The sequence below is a fragment of the Monopterus albus genome, unplaced genomic scaffold, assembly GCF_001952655.1.
Source record: "Monopterus albus unplaced genomic scaffold, M_albus_1.0 scaffold97.1, whole genome shotgun sequence".
In the NCBI taxonomy this organism is placed as follows: Eukaryota; Metazoa; Chordata; class Actinopteri; order Synbranchiformes; family Synbranchidae; genus Monopterus; species Monopterus albus.
Genome location: NW_018127977.1, coordinates 1,295,118 through 1,305,249, shown reverse-complemented (window position 1 = coordinate 1,305,249; position 10,132 = coordinate 1,295,118).

Sequence of the window (10,132 nt, the reverse complement as noted above, 5' to 3'; positions counted from 1 at the left end):
GCCGAATACTTTCGCAAGGCACTGTATGTTTAAAGTAATTTCTGTCTGTCTTTCATATATGATGCCATTTGTATCATCTCTTTGTTTTTTGTCTGTTGTATAGCTGTTTTTATTTGTTCTGTTTTATCCTGTACTCACTAACAACAACTAGACAGCACTCAGAGGGTAACCTCCACCAAGGCAGCTCACTGTCCCCATAATGCCATTCCAGCTAAAAGCAATATGAGAGTTTGACCCTCATAATATGAATCTTTGAGTACAAAAACCTACTCCCGGTATTTGGAATCACATTGACATCATTATTAACTTGAAAGTTTTTCATGAACAATATTTCAGTAATGTGGTTTTCTTTAAGATCTAGCTCAGTAATGTTTGAAGATACATCAAATCTGTTGACACCCTGTTGTCAGAGTTTCAGCTAGAATTTGATCTTAGCTGCAGGTCTGTAGCATTATTTGTTGTCTCACAGTAGCCAGGTTTCTGTGAGGCCTATACATAAACATCAACATTCAGGATTACCACATCCTGAATATTACTTGGATCCAGATAAGACTTTGGTGTGTGGTAAATCTTACATGGGGTCATAATGCAATTTTTGTCACATTGTAGGCATTGTGTATAAAGCAGAAATATTGAAACTGGCCCTATTTCACAATTGTGAAGAATATTTTGATAAAATCCTGGATTCAGATGATGATCCAGATCACCATCAAAATCTAATGGATTGTTCCATGGGCCATATCCTACTGCTCAAAAAATTAGAATGAGAACCCATTGAGTTGCTTTGAAAAAATAAATAAACCAACAAATTTTGGTAAAAACACAATCCTCTTGGTGGTGGTAACAACAAATAACTTCATTGACGTAAACCTTCCTGCCCATGTGCCTGCCAAACCCTGTACGTCACAAACATTTTTTTTTAAATTGTAGTTACTCAAGAAGCTACATTGGTCTTACTTGATAGGGTGCATATGGTGTGCTGCGTCAGTGAAGAACTCCTATTTTAAGAGTCTAGCACAACTGGAACAAATTTATGAAACACATGAGCACCAGGTGTCAAAATGACGACTGTCTAAATACTTCAAACTCTTTCACAACTAAGGGTCATATTGTGTCATGACCCTGTTCAAGTTGTCCAGTTGTATCTTCAAGACTGATACACTTTTCTACTGGTGCCACTTCTGAAGGGCCAAGGCCATGGGCTTGTCTAAGGGTTAGCTAATTTATAGAGGAGGGGTTAAGAAGTTGCTGTGTGTGTGTGTGTGTGTTCAAATTCATCATCACAATGAGAGACAGTTCAAGTTTTAAAGCCTTGTTTTTGACTTCTCAGTTCTTCAAAAGGTTATTTGGGTTTAGGCTTCAGTGTGGATTGATTTTGTAGGAAAAGCTAAAGTTAACATTGAGATTTGAAAGTTGATTTTAATGGAAGGGGAATAAATGTGTTTAAGGGCCAGGCAAAAGAAAATCACTGATTTGTTTCTGAACATATTATACATGTAGGAAAATAATTGCCAAATATGTAGTACTGAACTGTGGAGTTAGATCACTAAACTGTTTTTCATCATTTTTGAGTTCAGGATTTTTTGAGCAGGGCAGAAAAGATGCCTTGATGATACACTGGAGCCAAGGGGTGTTGTGTCCTACCTTCACTGAGCACTGTAACAACTAAAGATTTTATATTATGTGAAAATGATATGAAATTAACATCACATTTATGTGAAAAGCTGCAGGTGCTTTAGAAATGGTTTGTAATGATTATAATGTCAATATGTAATAGAAACAGAAATATAGCATGCACAGACACATGTAGCACATCCAAGAATAGAAATGATGGAAGTGAAGTGGGAAGTGTGTAAGACTAGATAGTGTCAAAGGCAATGAACGGTGTTAAATGACACAGCACGCTTCCCACTTTTCTGAAATATACTGAGGAGGTGGGGCTTGGGCGGTGAAGGGGTGGGGGAGTATCTTTTCACCGGTAAACACATACACATAGGCCTTTACAAATTAAATGGAGTAAAGTGGTTTGACAACAGTTCACATTCTAAATGTAATTAGTCAGTTTGTAAAGTGCAAAAAAGTGCAGGCATTTCAATTGGAAAACAATAGATCTGATCATGCAGCACAAGTTAAACACTATGGTGTCTTTTGCTGACATTTTTCTACCCCTTGGTCAACTCTAGTTGGTTTTAAATGTCCAAATAATGTGTAAGTTGATTTGGTTTGATTTGATTAAGCATTGTAAGCTAATAGATGGACACCTACCCAAGGCCATTTGTTGCACACAGCTACTGTTCATTGGTACATTGGCTTTTCTTGCTTACAAGTGACCAACATAAAGAGCTCACTGTGAATGGAACGAAATTAGTGATTATAATATGCATGTCATCACACCCTGGCATGGCACAGTGCAGCTAAAGTGGACTGATCTGGGCCTATATGGGAAAAGCCCTATTGTAGACTGGTTGTTTTCATGGTCTGTGTCATTCTATATAACAAAATAGTCAGACAAACCTACATTTTGGGTACTGACCATTAGACGCTGTCAACATTTGACTGAGGTTTGTGTCATGCTAAAGCACAGAAGTGTGGGTGTGGTATGTGTTCAGCCACCTATAAGCATTATCTGATACTAGGGTTAAATATTTTCAATTATTGCTGACAATCAGTACTGAAGTATGTGCCTGTGTGTATGTTTATTTGTGTCTTAAATTCATGTTGATGAATGTTAAAATTACAGCTGTCTACGACAAAAGAAAAATTACTCCTCTGAAAAAACATGTCAGTGACATAGTGGAAAAGACAAATGTCATGTGTGTTACAAAACACAAACTGATAAGTATAATGGAAAAAGTACTATGTTTCTGTCACTGCTGCCATAATGTATATTCATTAAAATTAAAGGCTTGTGGTTCTTTTTATTTGTGAACATTTTAAAAAAACGACATTATTTTCATGGGAAATTATTGGCCTGGTCACATCAGCATTCTGACAGCATTATTTCACAGCCAGTTTAGTTTGTTTGAGTGGAATGGTGAACTTTAAAATGCAAGTCTGTTGGCCCACAGCAGAGCTGCTTTGATTTCACCTATGATGGTGTGATCAGATCTGAAGGAAGCTCAGCCAAACATTTACTTACATTATCTCTGTTTCTTCTGAAAGAGTTATGTTTTAGTTTTTCCTATAATAATAACAACAATACATTAACGGATCCTAATCTATGAACTTGTAGAGTGGTGCTTGAGATTAACAATTAATGTCATCTCACCAGACTTTGCCACCAGACCTTGTTGTTCACTTCAGTGAATACAAGCAGTAATGCACAGTTAGATGCCATGTGCATGCAAAGCAGAGAGGCATTTTGCATTATATCAGTTACTTATAATATACAGACATCTCAGAATAGATGTTCCCATTACCAGTGACCTAACAAAAGACAGAAGCTGTGCTTAAAGAATTCATTTTTGTAGCCACTTTAAGCCATGGTTAGTTTAGTTTCATCAGCAGGAGCTGACTAGTGATACAAACAAGATGTGCTGATGTCTAGTCAGTATTTGTTAATATTCCTTAAAGTGTCAATGACCTGCTCATTTTGCTCATTTTCAGCCATTTAATGTTTAATCTTGAGTACCTCTAGATTATCTTGGCATCCCTCACAACTCCAAATAGTTTGTAATTATTTCAGAACAATAAAACCAGAGCGCCTCTCCCTAAAAACGAGAGGATGATTCGTGAATGTACACAAATCCTTTCGCCGGTGTTGCATCAAAAGTGGACAGCACAACGAACCGCAACAGCATTAATTAATTTGAATTTCTTCTCCATAGACAGGTAAACAACTGTATATCTACCAATGAAAGGAGATGTGTAACACTCTAAACAAAGTGGGTAATTGAGAGACCCCATGTTTTAACTGGCATAATGCAGACATAGTAACTTCTCCAGCCTTATAATGATTCTCTCTAACATTACAGAAACAAGGCACTAACAGACATGTAACATGTGTTTTTTTAAACTTACCAATAAGTCCCACGGAATAGTAGAAACATCACTCCCTTTCAAGTAGCTCCGAGGTCAGTAAATCCAACTGGTGGTCGCTGTGTCTTACCCCACATGACCACATACAGTACCACAGTTGTGAAATTAAGTCTAACAAGCAGTCAAAACAAACTGGGAGAATCCAGTGTTGATCAAATACCGTCCCAGGGGGCATCACTGGCCGGCTGCTTGTAGGTTAGACCTGGTCAGGTGAAACAGTGAGTCCCTGTACAGGAACATTCCTGGATATGCAGTAACCTCAGGCCTTGTATTTTTCTCCACATCCCCTGGTCCCAGTGCAGCAGGACAGAAAAAATATATCCACAAAACCGTGCGCAGTTGAAAAATTCAGCTTTTAAAATGGCACCAGTGGATGTCAGGCAAGCTCACATGAAGGCACAACTACCTGGAGATTATGACCATTCAAATACATTTGTAAACTATTGCATAAGATTTTACATAGTTGGAAAAAAAGGTCTCACCCGTGAGAGTTTGCAAAAGGTGTATAAACCAGGTTGCTTCTACACAGAAATACTAGAACATAGGTACACCTTTTATGAGCTTTAGGTCGCATATAAGATAATAATTCATTGTCATAAGGATAAGCATGCCATGGGCTCTTTAAGGTTTATACACTGTGGAATTCAAGTATATGGTATAAATAGCATAGTATAGCATATTATAGTATACAGTGGTGTGAAAAAGTGTTTGCCCCCTTACTGATTTCTTATCTTTTTGCATGTTTGTCACACTGTAATGTTTCAGATCATCAAACAAAGTTATATATTAGTCAAAGATAACACAAGTAAACACATCATGCAGTTTTTAAATGAAGGTTTTTATTATTAAGGGAAAACAAAATCCAAAACTATATAGCCCTGTGTGAACAAGTGTTTGCCCCCCTGTCAAAACACTGGTTTATCGCACCTGAGTTCAATTTCTCTAGCCACACCCAGGCCTGATTACTGCCACACCTGTTCGCAATCAAGAAATCACTTAAATAGGACCTGCCTGACAAAGTGAAGTAGACCAAAAGATCCTCAAAAGCTAGACATCATGCCGAGATCCAAAGAAATTCAAAACCAAATGAGAAAGAGAATAATTGAGCTCTATCAGTTTGGAAAAGGTTATAAAGCCATTTCTAAAGCTTTGGGACTGCAGCGAACCACAGTGAGAGCCATTATCCACAAATGGCGAAAACATGGAACAGTGGAGAACCTTCCCAGGAGTGGCCGGCCGACCAAAATTACCCCAAGAGCGCAGCGACAACTCATCCAAGAGGTCACAAAAGACCCCACAACAACATCCAAAGAACTGCAGGCCTCACTTGCCTCAGTTAAGGTGAGTGTTCATGACTCCACCATAAGAAAGAGACTGGGCAAAAATGGTTTGCATGGCAGAGTTCCAAGACGAAAACCACTGCTGAGCAAAAAGAACATAAAGGCTCGTCTCAGTTTTGCCAGAAAACATCTTGATGATCCCCAAGACTTTTGGAATAATACTCTGTGGACAGACGAGACAAAAGTTGAACTTTTTGGAAGGTGTGTGTCCCATTATGTGTGGCGTAAAAGTAACACTGCATTTCAGAAAAAGAACATCATACCAACAGTAAAATATGGTGGTGGTAGTGTGATGGTCTGGGGCTGTTTTGCTGCTTCAGGCCCTGGAAGACATGCTGTGATAAGTGGAACCATGAATTCTGCTGTGTACCAAAATATCCTGGAGGAGAATGTCCGGCCATCCGTTTGTGACCTCAAGCTGAAGCGAACTTGGGTTCTGCAGCAGGACAATGATCCAAAGCACACCAGCAAGTCCACTTCTGAATGGCTGAAGAAAAACAAAATGAAGACTTTGGAGTGGCCTAGTCAAAGTCCTGACCTGAATCCAATTGAGATGCTGTGGCATGACCTTAAAAAGGCGGTTCATGCCCGAAAACCCTCCAATGTGGCTGACTTACAACCATTCTGCCAAGATGAGTGGGCCAAAATTCCTCCACAGCGCTGTGGAAGACTCATGGCAAGTTATCGAAAACGCTTGATTGCAGTTGTTGCTGCTAAGGGTGGCCCAACCAGTTATTAGGTTTAGGGGGCAAACACTTGTTCACACAGGGCTCTATAGTTTTGGATTTTGTTTTCCCTTAATAATAAAAACCTTCATTTAAAACCTGCATGATGTGTTTACTTGTGTTATCTTTGACTAATATATAAATTTGTTTGACGATCTGAAACATTACAGTGTGACAAACATGCAAAAAGATAAGAAATCAGTAAGGGGGCAAACACGTTTTCACACCACTGTAGTATAGTATAGTAAAGTATAGTATAGAGCCATCCCTGGTAGGCTACTGGTTAAGGCGCAGCAGTTTTGCCACTGTAGCCCAGGTTTGAGTCAGGGTTGCATTAGGAAGGGCATCCGGCGTAAAACATGTGCCAAATGTCAACATGCGAGTCGTCAGTGTGACGATTCGCTGTGGCGACTCCTAAACGGGAAAAGCCGAAGGTGACTTTCTAGTAAAGTATAGTACATTATATAGTATATAATATACTGCGCACTGACATGCAGTATGTGATGATAGCTTACTTCATTTGGAATGTATGTATATATTTTTTGGGTTCCAGTGTGTCCCAAAATACTTTTAACTGGCTGGTTGATCAATTTAGAGTTTGAGTTGTTTTTTTTTTTATCTGTTGATGTATCGGTTTCTATCATATTCATCAGTCCAAATTGAAGCCACTCATCATTCAAAAAATTATTTACTGTTGATGGTCTATATGGGTTAGATCATGTGCATGCATAAAGGTCTGAATGCAGAAGTGATGGATTATTGAAGGTGAATAAGATGAGCATTGGTATACACATCATCATTAATTCAATTTAACAATAATTTAATAGGAAAGTGGTAAAATCATGTTTAACACTCTGCCTCCAACTTCTCAGCAGTTTAACTGTCTAACAGTCACCATGGTGCAAGTGATTTTGCCAAATGCAAAAGTTTAAAGAACATCCTCCTTATGTACAATCAATCATACTGGTGAATGGATTTCTATTTCATGACATAAAAGCAGGAGGCATGAAGAGGCACAAAAGAACATACAGAGTAATGCTTCGTTAAAAATTCGAGAGATCATGCTGTTGTCCTGATTATATTTTCCTGGATCTCCTCTTCTTTCATTCTAACTCTGCTACTCACTGAAGAGCTGCTTTTGTGAGGTTAGTGCTGGTCCTCTGTGCTCGCTTGTTCTTGTTGCTCTTCTGCATCTCCAGACAGCTCATGAAACCTAGCTCACCTCCACAAAAGATCCAGTGATTACTGACTAATGAAACTACTCAAGAGACGAATAAAAGAAGTGAGTACTCTTCAGCCTCCACCGTTACCTGTACAAAGTTGCAGTGAAGGAACTAAATTTCAGTGCACTGAACACTGCTCCATGTGCAGTCTGCACAGTTAAAGTTTGAGGTGTTCTGACCTGCTCTGTTTTTCCTCTCTTCCCTGTCTGACATGTCACAGACGCACAGATACAACATTACCCCCTTCTCCTTTTAACACACAGACACACTGAACCAGTCTTAGAAAATGTTATTACCCCCATAAATTCAGAAATGCATACCTAAAGAAAGAGCTCATCCCCAAATGCATCAGCATCAACAGCAGTTCAACTCTAGTCTGTCTATATAGTTTAAATTGTATATTCTGCTTTTACAGGATGGTAGGAATTACTGGATCAGAAGTGACAGCTTCTGAGTCTCTGGTTACACCAGACTGCTGAATGAGAGAGCCCTAGAAGGACAGTGACGGGGAAGACAAGGTGGGATAATGTCAGAAGAGGACAGAGCAAAACATAAAAAGAAAGATGAGTAATGCGTATTTATTGATAGAAAGAAGGGAGGCAGAGGATGAGCCAAAATAGCAGAACAAGGCACAGCAATAATGAAATAAAATCAGTTGCTTTCTTTTTGGGTTAGAAAAGATCAGACACAGCATGAGCCACAAAACTCTTAGTGGTTCTGTGTATTCCTGCAACTTTAGATTATGTTGTTTGTGCCTCAGTCAGAAAGCATAAGAAGCATAAGAACTGGAATTTGTGCCTCAGTCAGAAAGCATAAGAACTGGAGGGAAGGGGAACATAGTGGCTCTGTCCACAGTACACAATAAACCCGAGTACAGCCCTGTGCAATATCATTGAATTGTTAAATGATTCAAAAAGGTCTCATTTTACAATAACTGTATTAACAGTAACATTGAAAACAGGGTCCCAAAGTACAACCTCTGCAACAAACATAATATACCTGTGACTGCTGCAACAAAAGTCAGTTTACCTGTCAGTGTCAACATGGTCAATGTCCATTTTATTATTAAGCACAAAAGTGTTGATCAAAGTGATGTACAATATAATACAAAGCGAATAATAAATAATGACTGGCATTAACAAAGAAAATGCTGTACAACAATAAAACATCATCAGACATTCATCTATAAGACCAGACTCTCAAATTGTACTAAAGGCCACTGAGTGATAGTGTCGTCATATCTATATCACATCATATCAATCCAGGTGTCTTCATACTAATGCCGTATATACTGTAGGCAATGCTCACACTGGCACCTCCTGTGCATATCCGCCAGTCCATCCATTAGCCATATGCTTACAAGACTCCAGGCAGTCACTGTGCTTGGCTGTTGCTCACCAACAATTAATTACACCCTTCAACTTTCCTACAACCACAGCTTCACTAGTTATGTGATGATTAGACAAATGAGATGCAAAGTGTCCTCTGGATTTGATGTTTCCTGACCCTTCAGAAGCAGAGGTCAGCCACAGGTCACTGTGCAGCTCAAGGGCAGTCTTTGGAGAATTCCAAAAACAACGTGCATATCTTTATGGTGCAAGACCTGGAGAACACTGACACAACCACACACAGAGAGAATGCAATATTCAAATAGAAAGGCATGTGACCCCAATGAGATTTAAACCAACTTACTCAGTCACCATATTTGGCATTAATTTTATTTAATGGGTTCCTCCCACTGTCCAAAGACATGCAGCATAAGTTGACTGGTGACTCTAAATTGCCCCTAGGAGTGAATGTGAGTGTGTGTGGTTGTTTGTCTACATGTCAGCCCTGTGACAGACTGGCGACATGTCCAGGATGGACCCCGCCTCTCGCCCAATGTCAGCTGGGATTGTAAATAGAGTTACATAAACAAAGATTAATTTTCTCCTGTCATATATTATATTGCCATGTATGTAAATGAGAAGTTTGACTGTTCCTGCCTATAAGCTGGCCTCATAGGGTCCTAAGCAAACCACAGAGTGACTGGTGTTGACTGGTATGAGTAATGATGTTTCCATTTCTGCTCTGGCAAAAAAAAAAAAAAGAAAAGCAAAACCCTGAGCAGCATGAAATTGCATCTGTGTCCATGTGTGTATCAGTGTGTGTGCCTGCCTTTGTATTACTTACATTATGGGGACCAAAACCGGTTAACACACTTGCATTGTGGGGACTCGGCCATCCTTGTGGGGACCAAGGAAATCACAGAATTTTAGGGTGGCAACATGGTTTAAGGTTAGGGTCAGTGTTAGGGTTAGACAAGTAGTGGTTATGGTTAAAGTTAATGTAAAGTTCCCACAAGGAATGAAAACACAGCATGTGCGTGTGTGTATGTGAGGTGAAACATCTGAGCTTGTCATCTAGGTTAGTATTTATCTGTCTCTCTGTCAGTTTCTCCACACTATGAAACCATGAATACCATGGATTATTCTGATTTGTCTAATCTAATTCACCCTACAGTTTTACATTTATTCCAAAAACCTGAAGTTAAGATACTGTATGCAATTTAAACCATGCAATTTACCTGACTAAGTTGGACTTCTTGTGGCTGGGAGGGAGGGGTGATGAGTTATATGACTCCATGGTGCTGGCATAAAAGAGGTCCAATATTTTACTGTCTCAGGTGTGGCAGGTTACATACTGGGTGTAGGTGGACAGAATGGAGGATGGAGAAGCATGGCCAAAATCTCCAGAGATAAGAAGGAGGGCCTGTGGATGCTGTGTCTGCAGTCTGCACACAGCAGGACGTCACTGGCAGCATCGC